Raw genomic sequence first — 19,990 nt, forward strand, 5'->3', positions numbered from 1 at the left:
TGTTACAGAGTTGCTGACCACCACGGTCTCTGTAAACTCAGATCATTGAGAAATTTCTGTGCAACCCTTAATCGCTGGCAACTGGCACTGTCATCTTGAAAAATAAATGGCCCAAGCTTTGCACCACTGAAATGACCATTACTTCCTTTTCTGTGATTTTACAGTGTGTCGTACGCCTGATACACAGGTATTGCACATATTTTTATACTCCCAACCTCTCTGGAACAAATGGACCTCACTCCATAACAATTCCAGAGAACATTTTGGTTTGAATAACACCCTCGTTATTCAGTCCCTCTCCTGTACTATCCAGAGTTCTAAGCCAGCATTACTATCACACATATCAAACGGTTTTTCGTCAGAGAAAATTGCCCTTTTCCAGCCTTCCACGGTCCAGTTTTCATACATGTTTACAAACCTGAACCCCATCTGCGGTGTGTTCCTTAGCGTACGCTTTTCCTACTAGACGTCTTCTTGATATTCATCTCTGAAAGTCGTGTAGGCAGTGTTTGATGTAAAACAATCTTCTTGAAACCTTCACATTCTCCTTTCTCTCTTTGCTGGCGTTTTTATTGACCTGCACAGTCGCGCACTTGCGTCATCCTCACCACCTCGTCGGTGTCGCAAGCATGACATTCCAGCGTTTCCCACTGTTTTGTAGTCAACGAACAGTTTCCTTGCAATTTCTTTATTTTCATTTCCTGCATTTTTAAGGCTAACACCGTTCCCTGCTTCCCCGATGAAATATCCTTATTTATTCCCGTTACATAAAATGAAAATTTTAGGTTACATACTCTGAAGGAACCTTTCACAGATAAATGATGGCTATAATTAAACTTTCGCTATTTGAAAAGGCTCCCATGAAAACGAGTTGTCGTAGGACAATGAAACTTTGTGCAAACATTTGTAAGAACGCGCGGAAGAGAAATAACGAATAAACCATTGAAAGAAATACATTTTAATTCGAGCATGAGGCTACAAACATTACAGACTTTGCTCATTGTGACTACCATCTGCGTCCACGTCAGGCTAAAAGTTGGTACGGATACCATTTCAAAATTGTGTTCTTCACTTTTCGAACGTTGGATCATGCAATACTCAGCTCTTATGACACAGCTCGTACATTGCTTGAAGATCGCACATTTCGTCCAATATTCTTAGCCTTGGCAACAGTAACTTCTTCAATAATTTGTGGTGCAGCTGGCCGTCGGCCGGTCCCAGAAGCGACTCCCAGATTGTCAGTCGCTTCTCACTACACATGATGGTTTTCAACCTCGACGTGGAAGCGTCGATACTCTTGATAAAACAGCGTTATGAGTTAAGCCCTGCTCGCCTTGTCCAGATCCATGTCGACTGTCTGCAACTGCAATGCACAATGATGCTTGTATTTCTACTGTAATTCGTCGTACCAGTACCGGCACCTAAAGGCAAATCACGGCACTGTCGTTACTAACAACGCAAATCCCGCAGCACAAGTCAGAACATCATTCCTATGATGTTGGGGACGCATACATTAAATTAAATAGTTTTCCCTCTACACTGGCACCAGTGGCAAAAGTTCACGATAACCACCCTTTATTTAAAACAATAGTAAAGTCATAACAATGGTGATTAACAAGAATGGACATACAAAATATTAAGTCGAAACTTACTATGCTAGTTTTCATGCCGGACTATTTCACATATCAGCTGTGTTGTTGATACGCACAAAATGTCACCAGGCAGTACTGCTGTGCCGTCTGGTGGCGTAATGGTAGGTTGTTGGCACAGAAAATTTCTTTCAAGCGAATTATTGCCACTTGAGGCTTCACTACCAAATTGCCCCCCAGTAGCGACCAATTGATATGTGTGCGCAGGTGGCTGCAAGAGGAGCAGTAGGAGGCTACTTGCGCTCTCCTGGAACTTTTTGTTAATTTCAGAATCCTCACGTATTTCTGTTAATGATTGTTTCCGATTATAGTTAACAGCGGATGTAGCACTGCCGAATGCAAGTTTTAGTAAATACTGCGCTGCTTTGTTGTCAGGTTCTTTACGGGTCATTATACAATTTTCTTGTCGTGGTGGTTGTTTCGGCGTTGTTTTTCAATCTTGACGGTTGTGAATCTTTGCAGAATGTTGCCGAAATAGACTACCCCGTCTTCGCTCACTCGTGAAGCACGTTACGAGCTTCAAAAAGGGACAATTCCAACACCCTGCACAGTACAAATATGGCTGCAGCACAAATACGGCTGCCAGACACCCGCTCTGATTCCCACGATAATAACGCCTTCGTCTACTGACGCCTCAATCACAACGATAGGTTTATATTTGAGCTGTCAACGCTTGCCCACTCCGCATTACATGGTAGAGTGATTGTAGTGAAGTATGTGGAACACAGTCGTGCTGCAACATAGGTGTGGTCACCTATACCTCATCTGTGGGTCCAAACGCCGGAGAAATACCAATTTGCGATCTGGCAAAGATGGAAACATGGCGAAATATCGAGGTCAGTAAGTTGTTTGGATCTTGTTAAAACAAATTATTCATGAACTGTACGGAGTGCAACCCAGCGCGGCACCCGACCATAGAGTTACAAGTTTTGCAGTCCTTTTGCCAAGGCTACGCAACGCCATGCAAACGAGGGAGGTGAGGACCATTTTGGTTCGGTCCTAGCTACTAAGAGTTGGATTAAAACACCCATATTAATAATAAGAAGCATAAACATTGGATATACTGATGAAATTTGCTCCTCTATAATCTACCTTAAAAAATGATTGGATAAATATCAAACATCTAAAATATAGCAAGCCGTGTGTACATCCTGTCACATTTGTTTCATGGGGAACAACACATTCGCAGACTCAGCTAATCAAATATAACAAAAATGGCATATCTGGAATCTTGCCCATGTGTGGTACTTGAGACCACAGTGTATTCTTGTGCCATCATCCGGGACAGTCAGACAAGAGATTTGCTTCGCAGCCGGTTGGCCGAAGGTAAAACAGTTGGTCACACAGACGATTTCTATTCTGGAGGTCAGTTCCAAACTCTCAGCTCTCCGAGCCGTAGGTCAAGTGGCTATAAGTGGGGCGCCACCACGAGTACGTCCCTGGCCGTTGTTCTTCAGTTTTGCCAACTCGAAGAGCCGTCTTGTGACTTTCTTGTTTCGGTACTTCTCTGCTTTTTTTTTATTTACCGTTGCATAACAAAACGACATGGTTCGTTTCCGGGCTGTAACACTTCGAAGTCCTAAAATTCAGCTATCTAAATTTTGTTCTGCTGTATACTTTACCTTTTGTTCTGCTGTATTCTTCACCTTTCTTACTTTTTATTAGGGTATTGTGTTGCACCTGGAGGACAGTGTGTCTAGAACACAGGATTTCCTGGTCGGTGTTTCATTCTTGTGAACGATTTTACACTGACGTAAATGTACTGTCCCTAGAGACCGCCATAAATTCTTTCTATACCTGCCACTATTATTGTTATTATTATCATTGTTACTGTTACTGTTATTATTATTAATATCAGTAGTACGAGTACTGCCAGTATTGACTTTATTAGTTCATAGTCACCATTACTTAATCACATTTTTACTGTAGACACTCAAATCATTTTAATGCCATTTGTCATCATAAATGGGTATTTCTTCGGAAACGAAGGAGCAAAGAAGGTATTGTATGTGTGAAACCCTGGTCAGAGGGCCTGGTGGCCCTAATCAGATCAGGTTAAATAAGTAAACAAAAGGTTACCTGTATTTTCTACAGTTTATGTTGTTGTCAGACATGAGGCTTGTGTTTCGTGGAGCGCCTTTATTTATTCTGAATTCTACATTTTTGAGTATAATGTGATAGATTAAAGGTATCTTTACAGTTGATTTTATTGCGCGTAAAATTCTGTACATTTTTAAAATTAGTTATATAACGTATAGTAAGTTAAGTCACACCTCGTCAGTCGTGCACCATCTTGTAACTTGAAACAGAAGGTAGTTTTATCATGTAACAAATGATTTTTACAACTAACCTGAGTTTCTTTAAGGTTTTAACAACTTTTCCTGTCTCGAAAGTGGAATTTTTGTGGTTAGTTGTTAACAGCTTCTCTTTCAAAATGCTTTTAGCTTGTAACTGGTTTTTCACAATATTTCTTTTTAATTTGATTTCAGTTACTGATTATTGTTATGCAATAGAGTAATGATGTAACAGATAGACTATTAAATACAGTATTTACAAGATTTTCACGATTTCAACATTTTAAAACCTGAATAGAATATTTGTTTTTAAGTATATGACCATGTTGTACTGTCCCTTGGAGCAGTTTTTCACGTCTGGGACCTTACTTTTCCGGAGTAATTTTTGTAATTTCAGAAAAAGACCGCAGCGCAAATAAAGTGAATGCTATCGTTTCGAAATGGAAAAAGAAAATACATTAAACTTCTATTACAGGGGTGACTAGAGCCGGAACTCTGACAAGTGTTCAAAAGTACAACACTCCCCCCTATTGTATTGGTCCGAATATGAACCACGCTGTCACGAAAACGGATGTAGCTTGCCTGCGCGACACCAGAAATACCAGAATATTTCAGCACCCTAGAAACTTCAACTGCAGTACATGTTCCTTATTTCGAAATGAGACATCAGTACCGCTAGTGTATCGAAATTAATCTTTGTAGGTGACGGAACAACTAACTGTCTACGGAGGTCGACGTTTCTTTTATGTATAGACTATTATCGCGCTCACAGTTCCATTTTTGTTATATGGCAGGAGGGATATAGTTTTTCTCTGTATAAAGAGTAAAATTTAGGCTTTATTAATGAGTGGTAAAGACGAAAGAAAACAAAAAAAGGCGGGCGCTGATGGAGCTATAATGCTAATTTGAAGCTCGCAGTTATCCGTTATGCGAACAGTGCAGCTGATAAAGATGCTGGGAAAAGTACGATTTAGACCAGGGATAGTCAACCTTTTTCATCTACCACTCACTTTTCTATCACTGTTAATAGCAAAATTTTCTAACCGCCAACTGGTTCCTTAGTAATGGTGATTTGTAAAGTTGCAAGCAACTTTAAAAATTTTAGAAGAAAGTTACAGTAAATTAGAGAATATAATAATAATTATTTACCAAACACTTTATATCAAAACGGTATGAAATACTAATGAAAATGTTTTTAAAACACCTAACACCCACCATGAAAGTTGGAACGCCCATTAGGGGGCAGTAGAGTCGCGATTGACTGCTACTAGTTCAGACCATTCAGTGTGCGGCGTTGAATCACAATATATAATAAGCAATAAGCTGACATTTGATAAAGACAATCCTAAAGTGGGCGAAAAACTGCTTAGTACCCTGAACTTGAAGCGAGGCTTGTTTCGTTTGCGCAGGATAAAAGGAAATAGGAACCTATCTCTCGCCAAATAATACAGTCTAGTTAAAGACTTTGGAAATTGAGGTGGCCTTAAACGAAGCACAGGCAGAATTTCTTGAGTGTATCGATAGGTGCCACTGGCTTGTGCGAAGAAGTGGCCTCTCCATCCGACGAAGACCGTCTACGAAACTACTACTTCAATTGTCTTTTAGAAAGAGAAATGCACTCACTCCATCTCGCAAAAATGAAAAACCAACAATTAGCTTTACGCGTGAAAAGATACTATCAATAAGGCGCACTGTATCGCCAAACTATACCCCCAAAGGTTCAAGTAGTGCTGTGTGTCCGGTGCTCTTGAATCCCTAAATGGTAGCCAGAGCGACGTACTATTGGAGGAGAGTGACGGAAGTACTGACAGTGTTAAAACAAAAGCCGGAAATGAAGTGACATCACTGAAGATATTATTGGAAGGCTGGTATTACTGTCTAATTTATAAGCATTATAACACACAAAACGTGATTAATAGCGGTTACCTTTGGCAAGTTTTATAGTTGGGTAACGCGATAAAGGTTTTGCCACTGAACGCATTTTTTCCTCAAAAAATTAAGGGTGCGGTTTATATCTACATGTGGCTCATATTCGGACCAGTCCGATAAATACATTTTTCGACGGCACGGAATGTAACTCTTCCTAGTCCTCTCGATTGCTTCTGTCAATATGTGTATCGATATTAAAGAATGAGCTGCACCAGTAGGAAAATGAATATACCATACGAGGTGTGATCAATACGTAACGGGAATTATGTTGTTCTTAAGAACTCTTTATTTATTCATCATCACCACCTGTGTCTCCTTCAAAGTAATCCCCATCAGATATAATAACAAAAGGTGTGTGTGTGTAAATTTATGTAGGAATTTTTCTTGTTTTCGAATGTCTGCAATTGTGCTCTTAACTCTTGAATTGCTTAGATATACGCGCTCATCCTCTGCAGGGAAGTTGCGCTGCAAAGAGATGAGTTTGACGTAATCTTTGCTCTGTGAAGATTCGTGCCAGATTTGTGTGTTGATCGACGAGAGGAGACAGGGCAGTTGAGCTTTTGTATTAGATACGAACAGTCGAATTTTGGTTTCGTAGCAGTAAGCAGCAAACAATGGAGATTTTTTGGAATTATATCATGAATTAATGGAAGATTTACTGTGAAGAGAAAAAGAACTGATTTTTACATTGACACAATTATACGCTTTGTGAGAATGGATAACAAGTAATGATTAAAATAGTTTTATTTGCGGCAGCGGTTTGATAAGCAGCATTCTTGGTTGATCAGACGTCCATATTTGGTCAAAATGTATGAGACTACTATCGAGTTCATTTATCCCAGATTCATTGTCCACAACCTAAGAGTCAATTAATTTTCAGTTTATTTAAAGTGAACCATGAATGATAGCAATATTTTTTGAGAATGTATTGTACCTTTGCGTATCTCATTAGTTAGATTTTGCAGCTCTGTTATCGAGACGCGCTGCAGCTACAAGAGCAGTTTGCACAGTGTTATCCAGTGCGAACCAGGTAAGCCAAACAGTGTAGAACACATATTCTTTTTACAGGTACGAACTTTAATTTCTAAATAGCCAGTTTTTCATCGAAGTTAATAGTGAGATTTTATGATAACAATAAGTTTCATACAGGGCACGATTTTCTTAGAATTCTCGCAGTCAGATTTCTCTATGCATTTTTCTAGCTTTACCCAAGCTATGGCCCCGTTATGCGCACCATTGAAAACAGGAAGCCCCAAAGTTCAGCATCTAACAAATAATTTAATATTAAAAACAAAATCAACATTACAGAACCTCTGTCACTAAAATAAATTTAAGCAGATATCTCTCATTTGGCGGCATTCCTTCTAGGTTCGGGCGTTGGGGAATTTTCTGAGATTTTTTTTCCAAGTAGTCACATAAAGTACACTGCCCCCGTTCGCTATTTGCTTGTAGTTTTGTTTTGCTGCTGCACTATTTACTAAACATTTCTGTTTTATTAGAGCTCTTTGTGATAATTTCTGAAACTTTATTTATTTATTTATAATAGTTTTCTTTCCTATTATAATTACCATTCCACGCAACACAGTAAATAGCAAATCGTGTAGCAATCATTCTCAGACAGCCAATATGCAATATTTCTGACGAGTCACTTATTAATGTTCCAGAGACTAATTCAGACACAACATTTTTTGAGGTAGATACTTCCCTCCCAGCTAATCAGTTTTCGAGTAGTATGGTCGATACACAGAAATCAGATAGCAACATTTTTCCGAACTTAAATATTTCTTTTGATGATGGAGACGCGAGACTCGAGATTAAAAGATTTAGATAATGCGCAGCCTGACATCGCCACACAGACGACGCAAAATTTTGCGGAAAACACAGTCAGTGAAAACAAAACGGACAGTCAATTCATCACACAACAGTTAGAACGAATTCTTCGCAGAAAAACGAACTTGTACTTATGTACAAGTAACAAAACACTAAGAAATCAGTTATCAAGTCACTTCGAAGCAAAATTACAAGAAAACAACAAAATAACTGCAACAAAATTACAAGAAAACAACGAAATAACAATTAAACAACAAAATATTTGAAACAACACAAAAAGGAAGCAATGATTCAATCATAACGAAGGTAACGACAGACATGAAAACTTCATTAACGGAAGCTGTACAAGAATAAAAGAAATGCAGGCACAATTACGTCAGTTTCCTCAGAGAGTGGCTGAGGCTGACACAAAATTTAAAGAAATTTCAGATACATACCGAGAAGAGAAAGCTTCAATTATTAAAAAATTAGTGAAGTAGTTCCTAGTGCCGCAGTCACAAAATTGCAGCACAGTAAGAGAAGAGTTAGGGACAGAAACAAAACTGAATCTAGAGCAGAAGAGCAATTTGGTACGCTGAAAGCACATATCGATGAACTTTCAAGAAAAGTTGAGATAGTGGAAGTAAATACAGACGATCACTCAGTGGATACACAACCAATGCAGTTGAAAGAGACCGAAGAATTTCAGTCTTTAGGGCGTTTTAAAGGAGATCAGATAACGGCAAACAAACGGCACGAACAAGGAATAAAGGAAAACAGTACTATTATTACTACGAACATTGCATTTGCCAGACGTATTCCGTTTCTGAAGGAAATTATTCAATCACAGAACTTGAGCCACTAGTTGTCGTTTGGGCTTACACAATATATTAATATTTTTTATTTGGCAAACATACAAAAGTATGTACAGACCACCTTGCGTTACCATTTCTCACGACAGCCAAACTTTCTCATGATCGCTTGGGGAGATGGGCATTGTATTTACAGGAATTTCATTTCACTGTTGTACACATCCCATAAATTGAGAATATTGTTATCGACGCCTTTCCACGATCTCCTGATGACTCACAAATTGGTTCATCCAAAGAATTCTGTCAGTTCATTTTCAGTCTTCTATACATACCACAGTTTACTTTCGAAAATTACGTTTTTTGTGCTTTAAATGACATTGCGAAAGAACAAGATAAAGGTCCCACACGGAAGAAGATCGAGCAGCTATGGCAAGACAGAAAACACTCGATAGTTATTACTATTATTACTTAGTTAGGAACAACATCCTCTTCAGCCATCTGAAACATGACAGCGATACGTGTCTTGTTTGCATTCCACACGATCTGGCCAACAAGTTAGTTTTGTACATTCATCTTGATTATGCACACATGGAGCAAGACAATGTTTTTGTTTACTTGGTCGGACCTCGCACTTTCTTAAAATGGAAAACTGCATCCGACATGTTCTGACCAAATGTAATCACTGTGAAAAAGCTAAAACATTCACTTCACATTTCTTGGTTTGCACACATCTAGCTGGCAATGAAATGCATTTGACACAAGAAAAAGATAAACGTGACTGTAGTGAGCTATAATGGACGAGAATAAGATTTCGTGCAAGGACATTTTGGTCGACTTAGACAAGTATGAGACTGAAAATAAACGCGAATATTGACATTTTGGAAACAATTACGCACAAAGGAATAACAATTTTCATATTCATAGGCACCAACCATACAATCCCAACTACCATGACAACAAACAAAACCACGATTTGCGAGAAAATGACAGATGTGGGAATAGAAGGAATGAAAAAGACAGACAATGCAAAATTTTGTTTTGAATGAATCGGACAGTCGTTTTCACCCACGGCAATTTAATTCTAACAATACAAAACCGAGATGATTTATACAAATGGATGAAGTTTCTCAACCTATTTCACAGCGATGCGAAAGTGGCGGACAATAGTGACCAGAGGAGAAGACAACATTCATACACCGAGACTACCCGATGTACTACAAGTCCCACCGACTTCATTTGTTTGGGAGATATCAGGAAGACGTAGCTACAACCATATCCGTACAAACAGAGAAACATACTTCAAACGAAGTTTTAGATTCAGGCTCTCCAGTTTCAGTACTTAGTGATACAGCGTTCAATAAATGTAATTCAGATAAAACATATCCTACTTGACCGTTACACAAAACAAAATTTAGAGGAGCGGTTTCAGGGAAATATGTCGATGTAAAATCGCAAACACATTTGCAATGTACTGTACAAGGCCACACTTTGCAAATTTCTGAGTAGTTCCACTCATACCAACAGAATCATGCTTGGCACGGAGTTCTTAAACAGACATAAAGCGGTATTGGATTTTGAAAAATCATGTACTTCGCTACAAAACAATGATAAGCAGGTTATATTGCATTTTGAGAAGTGTTTTTGAATGGAGGAACAGGAGATTAACATGCTACAGTTTTTTCACGTCAACCAAAACCACGAATCGGTACACGTCATTTTTCACTGGTCCAGAATTTTCTGTTATTAATGAAAATAAAGAATCAGATTTAGACATTTCTCAAACAATACACGCAAAAATAGACAGATGTGGTGAAGCTGTAATAGACAGGGATATGAAACAATTGCAGGTACTCCTATAGACTTAATATCATATTTTTACAGCAGTCGCGGAAGTATGCGTTGATCTTTCAAATGAAGCCCCACAATACTTTTGTTTCTAGACATCGCTGCATTCCATTCATTTATAGAAACTAAGTAAAACAGGAAACACAATCTATGCCCCAACAAGGCATAACTGAAACAGCAGCTAGCCATTATAAGTCCGTTACACGTTATTCCAAAAAAAGAACGGTTCTCTCAGACTTATTTCAGATTCGAGACTAATTAATGACATCATTGTAACAGAAACAGACCGCAAACATTACATGAGTTGATCCAAAAATATCGTGGAGTCACCGTATGTTTCATACGCGATTTAAATCAGGATTCTGGCAGATCGAATATCATCGGAAATGCCGCAAATATACAGCCTCTTAATGCTTCGGAATCTTATCATTATGCAAACTACCTTTCGATCTTAATATTTCATCTGCAGTTTTCATCAGAAGTTTGAACTCCATTATCCCAAAACATTTAAAGCGCACAATCAGTAAATATGTCGATGACATTCTTGTTGTTGAGGGAACCTAGTACCAACATAACAGCATCTTGAACTCATTATTGAAAACATTTTCAAATTATGGAATTACGCTCAGTTTAAGCAAATTTTAGTTTGCAAAATCGTCTATTAAATTTTTAGGACATATCATTTCTGGTACTGAACCCTGTCAAGCCAAACGTCAGGCTATTCGTGACATTGCAGTTTCTCCTACTAAACGCCTAGGTAAAAGTTTTTCAGGATTAGTCGTTTTTTTCGCCGGTTCTTTCACTACAAAGCTCTGGACACTCCGAGAATATTTCATTAAATGGGCAAAATTCCAACTGGTTTTAACACGAACAAGCACAAGAGGAATTTGATAAACTGAAACAAGCTCTACTACATGCACCTTTACTTTCTTACCCGAACCTCTCTCGCGAATTTTGCATCGCGACTGACAGCTCCAAGACAGCCCTTGACGTTCATGTGTCTAAAGAAATAGAGGAAAATGAGGTTATTGATAGTAAGAGCATCGCATTTTCCAGCCGTATTCTTTCTGTTTCTGAATGAAATTGTTCAAAATGGTTCAAATGGCTCTGAGCACTATGGGACTTAACTTCTAAGGTCATCATTCCCCTAGAACTTACAACTACTTAAACCTACCTAACCTAAGGACATCACACACATCCATGCCCGAGGCAGGATTCGATTCTGCGACCGTAGTGGTCGCGCGGTTCCAGACTATAGCGCCTAGAACCGCTCAGCCACCCTGGCCGGCCAATGAAATTATTCAATTACAGAACGTAAGGCATTAGCTGTCGTTTAGGCTTTTACAGAACTTCGATATTTTTTATTTGACAAACACAGAAGTATACACAGACCATAGTGCGCCTTTCCATGGTCTCTTAGTGGCTCGCAAATTGGTTCGCCCACAGAATTCTCTCAGTCCAATTCCAGTCTTGTATACATACAATTGGTTGCTTTTGAAAATTATGTTTTTTCTGCTTTAAAGGACACTGCGAAAGAACAAGATAAAGATCCCTTATGGAAGAATATCAAGCATCTGTGGCAAGACGCAAAACAACTCGACATTAGACATTATTATTTGGTTAGGAACAATATTCTCTTCATACGTTTGAAATCTGACAGCGATATTTCGCTTGATTGCATTCATATGATTAGGTCAAGAAGTTAGTTTGGTACATTCATCTTGATTATGCACACAAGCAAGACAACGTTTTTACATATTTGACCACATCTCTTACTTTCTCAATATGGAAAACGCATCCGACGTGTTCTAACAAGATATTAACTCTGTCAACCTGCTGAAACATCCACCACTTCAAATGTTGCTCCGTTGTTTACTACCAGTCCAGTTAAATTACGTCATTTAGGTGCCATGGACCTGTATGGACCCCTTCCAAAGAGCAGACAAGGTTTTCCGTATATTTTTATGGCATTAGAACTCAATCGAAATTTGTCTCTTTCAAACCATTTCGTAAAGTGATTGTGAAAACTTCTTCTGCAGTATTTACCAACGATTTTAGGTGAAGTTGGACGTGTCGATAAAGTTGTCTCTGACAGTGGACTTTAGTTCGGCTGTTTGGATAAGTACATTGCAAATTAGGAAAATTACACTAGTTTTCATTTCCTGGTACCATGTTTCTTCGAACCAGTCTCAGAAAATCACGAAAGAAATAGGAAAATTATGCAGACTACTGTCACATAAAGCGTTCAGAACGGGACAGATACGAGGGCTATCCACAAAGTATATTACGTTTTGGAATTAAAAATAAATAAAGTACTGGAATTTTTTTATTATATACAGGTGAAAGACACACTTAAATACTACTTTTCTACATAGTTGCCATTTAAATTAAGGCTCTTATCGTAGCGATGGACGAGCTTGGAAATTCCTTCGTCGTAAAATTCGGCCGCCTGCGCCTTCAACCACGTGGTTAATCAGTAACCCGGTAGAAATACGATTTTTGTGGATTTCATGGAAAGAGGCACTACAATAAACTTTCAAAGATATTGCCAAACTCTGCACAACCTCAGAAGAGCAATACAAAACAAGCGCAGGGAAAAGTTGGGCTCAAAGATGTTGCTGATTCACAATGCCCGGGCCCACACGGCAAATGCCACTCGTGAAGTTCTCGAATCTTATAAGTGGGAGTTGTTTCCTCATCCGCCGTACAGTCCCGACCTGGCACCGAGCGACTTCCACTTATTCCCAGCAATGAAGAAGTGGTTGGCTATGCAGCGTTTTGATGACGACGCACAGCTTCAAGAAGAGGTAACCACGTGGTCGAAGGCGCAGGCGGCCGAATTTTACGACGAAGGAATTTCCAAGCTCGTCCATCGCTACGCTAAGTGCCTTAATTTAAATGGCAACTATGTAGGACAGTAGTATTTAAGTGTGGCTTTCATCTGTATATAATAAAAAAAATTCCAATACTTTATTTATTTTTAATTTCAATGTAAAACATTTCGTGGGGCAATTCTTTGGGCTTTTTTGGTTGGTCAGTACATATCTCTTAGGACAGTCATGTTGTGTGACGTAGAAGTCATGAGCGATGACATACTTCTACATATGCGTAAATAGTAAATTTTCTATCCTTACATAAGGTAGAAGAGGTTGACCATTTCTTTGTATTTTTCACGTAATGGACTTTACTGTCACAGATCTAAATTACAGTGTTAGTAATAAAGAAACTTTCTAGTGGTAGGTGTCACACAATGGTTCGGACAAAACTACATTTTAAAAGGAAGCAGCAACATTTGGTCCAGTAGAAATGCGTAATGGGACAAAATCACGAGTGTTGGATGGTAACACTGAGTACCGCGTAAACTAATGAAGTTTTTCTTACAGGCTGATACATTAAAACAATTGGAAGGGCTTTGTCAAAAGTTTACAGTGCAGTTTAGCAACAGGTAGAGAATCCATAGTTGGATTTAACATCTTTTGTTACTAATCTGAGGAGATTTCTTATTTTCTGCATAGAGTATTGAATATAATATTACGAAGTAAGAACTGAGTACAAAATCACATAAGCTTTTTTGAGTAACTTGTAGTATGCGATGGAAGTAATGACGAGTTTATGATAATTTTAGTTGACATGATGAAGTTGATGACTGTGTGGATTTATGAATTATGTATTTGAGGAAATATGTTTTAAGATTTCAGCAAATATGCAATGAGGTTAGGTACTGTTACAGATTCCTTGATGATTTGCTTGTAATGGACACTTTGAGTTGTTGTGGTTTAGCCATTTTTGTTTGGGGTAAGAAGTTTCTTATGGATGGAAACGAGACGCGTTAGGAAGTTTGCTACTTTACTTGACACACTGTTATGAGAAATGTTTGGCCTGTAAGCATTTTCATGTGTGGGTAATGATATTTATGATAGACGACACTTCTGTTCATATGCTTCATGTGACAACTGTTTGGTTTTGCTTGTCCTAACAGATTTTCTGTTGTGCTTAGTCGGCTAATGGCATTTTTTTTTTTTTACTTGTCAAGCTCAGCTTGTCAGACTGAAATATGTTTACTAACCCATTTGCAGAACTATCCTCTATCTTGTTTATGTATAGCTGTAAGGTATTTTTTTGGTACCACTTCGTCTTTCTTACATTTGAGATGTGCTAAGCAGTTTTAGATGATAATGACTGGTTAGCACATGCATAGAATAAGCATCTGTGGCCCCATTTTCATTTTAGTTATGTTTTGCGACGGACTGCCGTTTGTTACTTTAACGCACTTAATTGATTTTCATAGGTACAAAAATAATTTTGTGCACAAATCTGTAAGCCCTTCCTTCATCCACGTTCCTTCCGAACAGTTGCTCAGGTTAGAAATTTTTGTAGAAAATGGTGCCATGTTTTATGATTACTGTACACTGTAAGTAAGACAACTTAAGGAGGCTCTTCCCTTTGTATCTGTTTTTTGACAGATATTTGTACAATAATGCTATCATTTTTATTCTGAGTTCATGTCTTGTATACATACAGTGTTTTACTCATATTTTCTTACCCAGAATACTGTGTGAAACTGATGTAAATAATTTCATTTATATGTTACTATGCAGTCTTTGTGGTAATGAGTCAACGCCAACTATGTGTTGTGGATTGGTCTTAAATGCAACCTCCAAAGTCATTCTCTTATGGAAACTTACTCTAGGTATTTGGTAACACACAAACAATTCAAGTTTTATTCTAGCGTATGTACTTAATCATTTGTAACACTGTTGTCTATTAAGTATTATGCTGAGTCAGCAAATTCATGGAAATCTTGAAGCATACTCTTCTGCACTGTGGGACGCTTTTGCAACGACTCGACCTTTCTTTAACAACAATACGTCCAATCATTTCAACTGGATCTATGCAACTATTTCACAGACATTTGTTGATCTAATGCTAGTTTCCGCATAACTCTGCAACTTACAATACTGTTGTGACAGAGACCGGCTCTGAGTTGTCGATAATATATACGTCTGCTCTTAGCTTCCTCACAAATAAAGCGATACAACGACACAAGTCATACAATTTTTAAGCACTGGCTGAGAAACATGCTTACTTCAAGACACACTTCGATGAGTTTACTTTAGTGGTGTACTGGGTACACTCAAGTAAACGATGATTTTCACGGAATATATACAATTCAAAGATAGCAACACAGCTTTTCCAATGGTGAAAGAAGGTGACATTTCAGTGACGTTTTATCTTCACCTATATGACGTAAAAAAATTTGTTATCAGTAGACTCACATACCATGTCCAGATAAAAACAATCAACCAATTACTGTGAATGATATTACCACATACGCTTTCTTATGATTTGAGAACGCTGATGTTTGTGGGACTGTTGGTGGGCCTGCATACAACTATTTAAATCAATTTGTCATAGACTGTTTGAGCTCCTGTACACACTGATTTAAAACAATTTTTCGAGAATTATTAGTGCGCTAGTGCACGACAACTGAAAATAATTTTTAAATACTGAATACCACGTTATCTTTTTATGCTATTACGGTTATGATTTCTTTATTTACCTTTATGTACTTTGTGATTTAACTTCGTTAGCCAATTTTACAGTCTAATATTCTCTCATCCTGAAAAATTCTGGCTGGCGAGAACGAAGGACAGTGATTGGCGTTTGTGTAAATTTTCTTGGGATTTTTGTTTCAGCGGTTTGATAATGCAGCATTCTTGGTTTGTCAGACATCCAGATAAGGAATCTTTTTGCTCTTCATTTTTTTGTTAGGATCTATCGATCATTGTAAGAGAAATGGATTTCTGAATTATATTTTGGAATTTTTTTTAAGGCAATATTATACATGTGAAGTTTGATTTTTTGTAATGCTTGTATTTCTGTTAGGGGCCTACGTGATTTCAGAGAAAGCTTAACGATTATTAGAGTTAAATTAAATGTTCTTAAGTCAAATGATATGTGATTGCTATCGAGTTCATTTAACCCAGTCATTTTCCACATCCCAAGAGTCAATTAATTTCCAATTTATTTAAAACTATTATAAGAAATTATCAACCAAAAATGGTAGCAATGTTTTTAGATAACTCAGTGTACCTTTTCGTATATCGGTAGTTGGATTTTGCACCTTTTGTAATTGAGACGCGCTGTAGATACGAGAGCAGTTTACACAGTGTTACCCAGTGCAAACTGGCTAGGCCTAAGCCAAACAGAATAGAAAACACACCCTTTCTTTGATAAAATTTCACTGAGCCCATCTTTAGTTCCAAAGTAATCAGTTTTTCATCAAATTTAATAGTTAAATTTTATGACTACACAAGGTTTCAGACAGGGCATGATTTTCTTAGACTCCTCATAGTTAGCTTTCTCTATCCATTCTCGCAGTTTAAATTTGTCACCAACAGCGTTACGCAAACTGTCAGCTTTAAGGTTCGGTAAAAGTGCACCATTCAACACAGGAAGCCCAAAGTTTAGCATCTAACAGAAATTTAACATTAAAAACAAAATCAATGTTACAGATTCACATTCATTAAAATAAATTTAAACAGAATTAGCAGTCTACGAAAGGGAGGTAGGAAGGAAAAGACAAGTATTTTGGACAGGTCAGGAAAACTGCTGGTGAATCCTGTGGATGCCTTGGGCAGATGGAGGGAATATTTTGAAGAGTTGCTCAATGTAAGTGAAAATACGATCAGCAATCTTTCAGATTTCGAGGTAGAATGGGATAGGAATGATGATGGAAATAGGATCACATTTGAGGAAGTGGAGAAAATGTCAATAGATTGCAGTGCAATAAGGCAGCTGGGGTGGATGAAATTAAGTCGGAACTCATCAAATACAGTGGAATGTCAGGTCTTAAATGGCTACACAGGATAACTGAAATGGCCTGGGAGTCGGGATAGGTTCCATCAGACTGGACAAAAGCAGTAATCACACCAATCTTTAAACATGGAAACAGAAAATATTGTAATAACTACAGAGGTATCTCTTTAATCGGCGTTGTGGGTAAAATCTTCTCAGGCATTGTTGAAAGGAAAGTGCGAGTATTAGTTGAGGACCAATTGGATGAAAATCAGTGTGGGCTTAGGCCTCTTAGAGGTTTCAGGACCAGATCTTTAGCTTACGGCAAATAATGGAGAAGTGTTATGAGTGGAACAGTGAATTGTATCTATGCTTTATAGATCTCGAAAAGGCATACGATCGAGAAGTTATTGTCTGTTCTACGAGATTATGGAATAGGAAGCGAACTTTTGCAAGCAATTAAAGGTCTTTACATGGATAGTCAGGCAGCAGTTAGAGTTGACGGTAAATTGAGTTCAGGGGTAAGACAAGGCGAGTATTAGTTGAGGACCAATTGGATGAAAATCAGTGTGGGCTTAGGCCTCTTAGAGGTTTCAGGACCAGATCTTTAGCTTACGGCAAATAATGGAGAAGTGTTATGAGTGGAACAGTGAATTGTATCTATGCTTTATAGATCTCGAAAAGGCATACGATCGAGAAGTTATTGTCTGTTCTACGAGATTATGGAATAGGAAGCGAACTTTTGCAAGCAATTAAAGGTCTTTACATGGATAGTCAGGCAGCAGTTAGAGTTGACGGTAAATTGAGTTCAGGGGTAAGACAAGGCTGCAACCTGTCTCCATTGTTGTTCATATTATTTATGGATCATCTGTTGAAAACAATAGACTCGCTGGGTGAGATCAAGATATGTGAACAAAAAATAAGCAGTCTTTGTAACATTATGTGATTGCCTTATCATTTTAAATCATTCACTAATCGAGCAGTCACTCGGCAACAGCTACAGTTAGCAAATAATGTTGCGAGAATGTAAAAGGCGAACGACCTGTGACGTAACTTGTTTATTGTCGAAGCGACGTCAGAGATGCAGTGCGTTATTGACTTTGAAAACCGCGGCGCGAAAAACGGACAGAGGAAGAACACTTTTACACATTTCTTTTTTTTTATGTACGAGATATTCTCGATGAACAGTTACTCATTCTTCTCTTGTCTCTTGTAACTTGTGTCGGACGCGCATGTCTTGCCGCCGTATAATTATCGTTAAAATAATAATATTTTAGTGTAAAGTAAAAGTGCAATACTGCATAGCAGTAAATTTATTGTGCGACGTGTATGTGAAAACGTCAAAGGAATTATTGTCATTACGAGAAGAGAAGTGCCAGTCAAAACGGCATCCATGTTAAAATTCTTCATTGTAGTGTAAGTTCATCTATTAATTGCCATAAATTCAGATTTAAATGGAATTGGTGTATGGACTATTTATTTAGTGTAGAATCTATGTCTTACTCCTTCATGAAGTTATTTAATTTTCTTTATGTTTCTGCCAAATTGAGAGTTCACAGTCACGAATTCTTTCGTTGAAATCGGACGGAAGTTGTATGCGGCGAAATATTTTCTCCGCGCAACATTCTACTGGTAAATGCATGATAAACTACGGTCCCTTAGGAAATTCATGTTGAGCTATCCAAAAGTAATTATATTTTGAATAGGCATTTACTCTCCTCTGCAATGCCACTTCCGACAGATCAGACGATCCAACAAGAGGCAGCCGCACACGGTCGGCGTTCGCAAATATATTTCCACCGCTGATTATAGCTATATGTTGCAGCACAAAAGATACATATTGTTATAATTAGCGACTACGAACGGGGACGTTTATAACGTATGTTTATGTATACACATTACGTAAACATATTGTTATATCTTGCATATGCGGATGACTTAGTTGTGATGGCAGATTCGACTGAAAGTTTTCAAAGTAATATTTCAGAGCTAGATCAGAAATATAAGGACTATGGTATGAAGATTAGCATCTCCAAAACGAAAGTAATCTGAGTGGTAAATAAATATAAACGGATTGAGTGCCAAATAGGAGGAACAAAGTTATAACAGGTGGACGTTTTCAAGTACTTAGGATGCATATTCTCACAGGATGGCAACATAGTGAAAGAACTGGAAGCGAGGTGTGCAAAGCTAATGCAGTGAGCGCTCAGCTACGATCTACTCTCTTCTGCAAGAAGGAAGTCAGTACCAAGACTAAGTTATCTGTGTACCGTTCAATCTTTCGACCAACTTTGTTGTATGGGAGCGAAAGCTGGGTGGAATCAGGTTACCTTATCAACAAGGTTGAGGTTACGGATATGAAAGTAGCTAGGATGATTGCAGGTACTAGTAGATGGTAACAATGGCAGGGGGGTGTCCACAATGAGGAAACCAAAGAAAAACTGGGAATGAACTCTATAGATGTAGCAGTCAGGACGAACAGGCTTAGATGGTGGGGTCATGTTACACGCATGGGAGAAGCAAGGTTACCCAAGAGACTCATGGGTTCAGCAGTAGAGGGTAGGAGGAGTCGGGGTAGACCAAGGAGAAGGTACCTGGATTCGGTTAGAATGATTTTGAAGTAATAGGATTAACATCAGAAGAAGCACCCATGTTAGCACGGAATAGGGGATCATGGAGGAATTTTATAAGGGGGCTATGCTCCAGACTGAACGCTGAAAGGCATAATCAATCTTAAATGATGATTATGATGATGATGGTAGATAACTTTCAATACACTTGTGCCAGTGCTTTTTCCAATGTTGGAAGCACTTCTAGAACTTTCTTTTCGTTGTGGTGTTTATCTCCTCCAGCG

Source organism: Schistocerca gregaria, chromosome 4, assembly GCF_023897955.1.
Source record: "Schistocerca gregaria isolate iqSchGreg1 chromosome 4, iqSchGreg1.2, whole genome shotgun sequence".
NCBI lineage: Eukaryota > Metazoa > Arthropoda > Insecta > Orthoptera > Acrididae > Schistocerca > Schistocerca gregaria.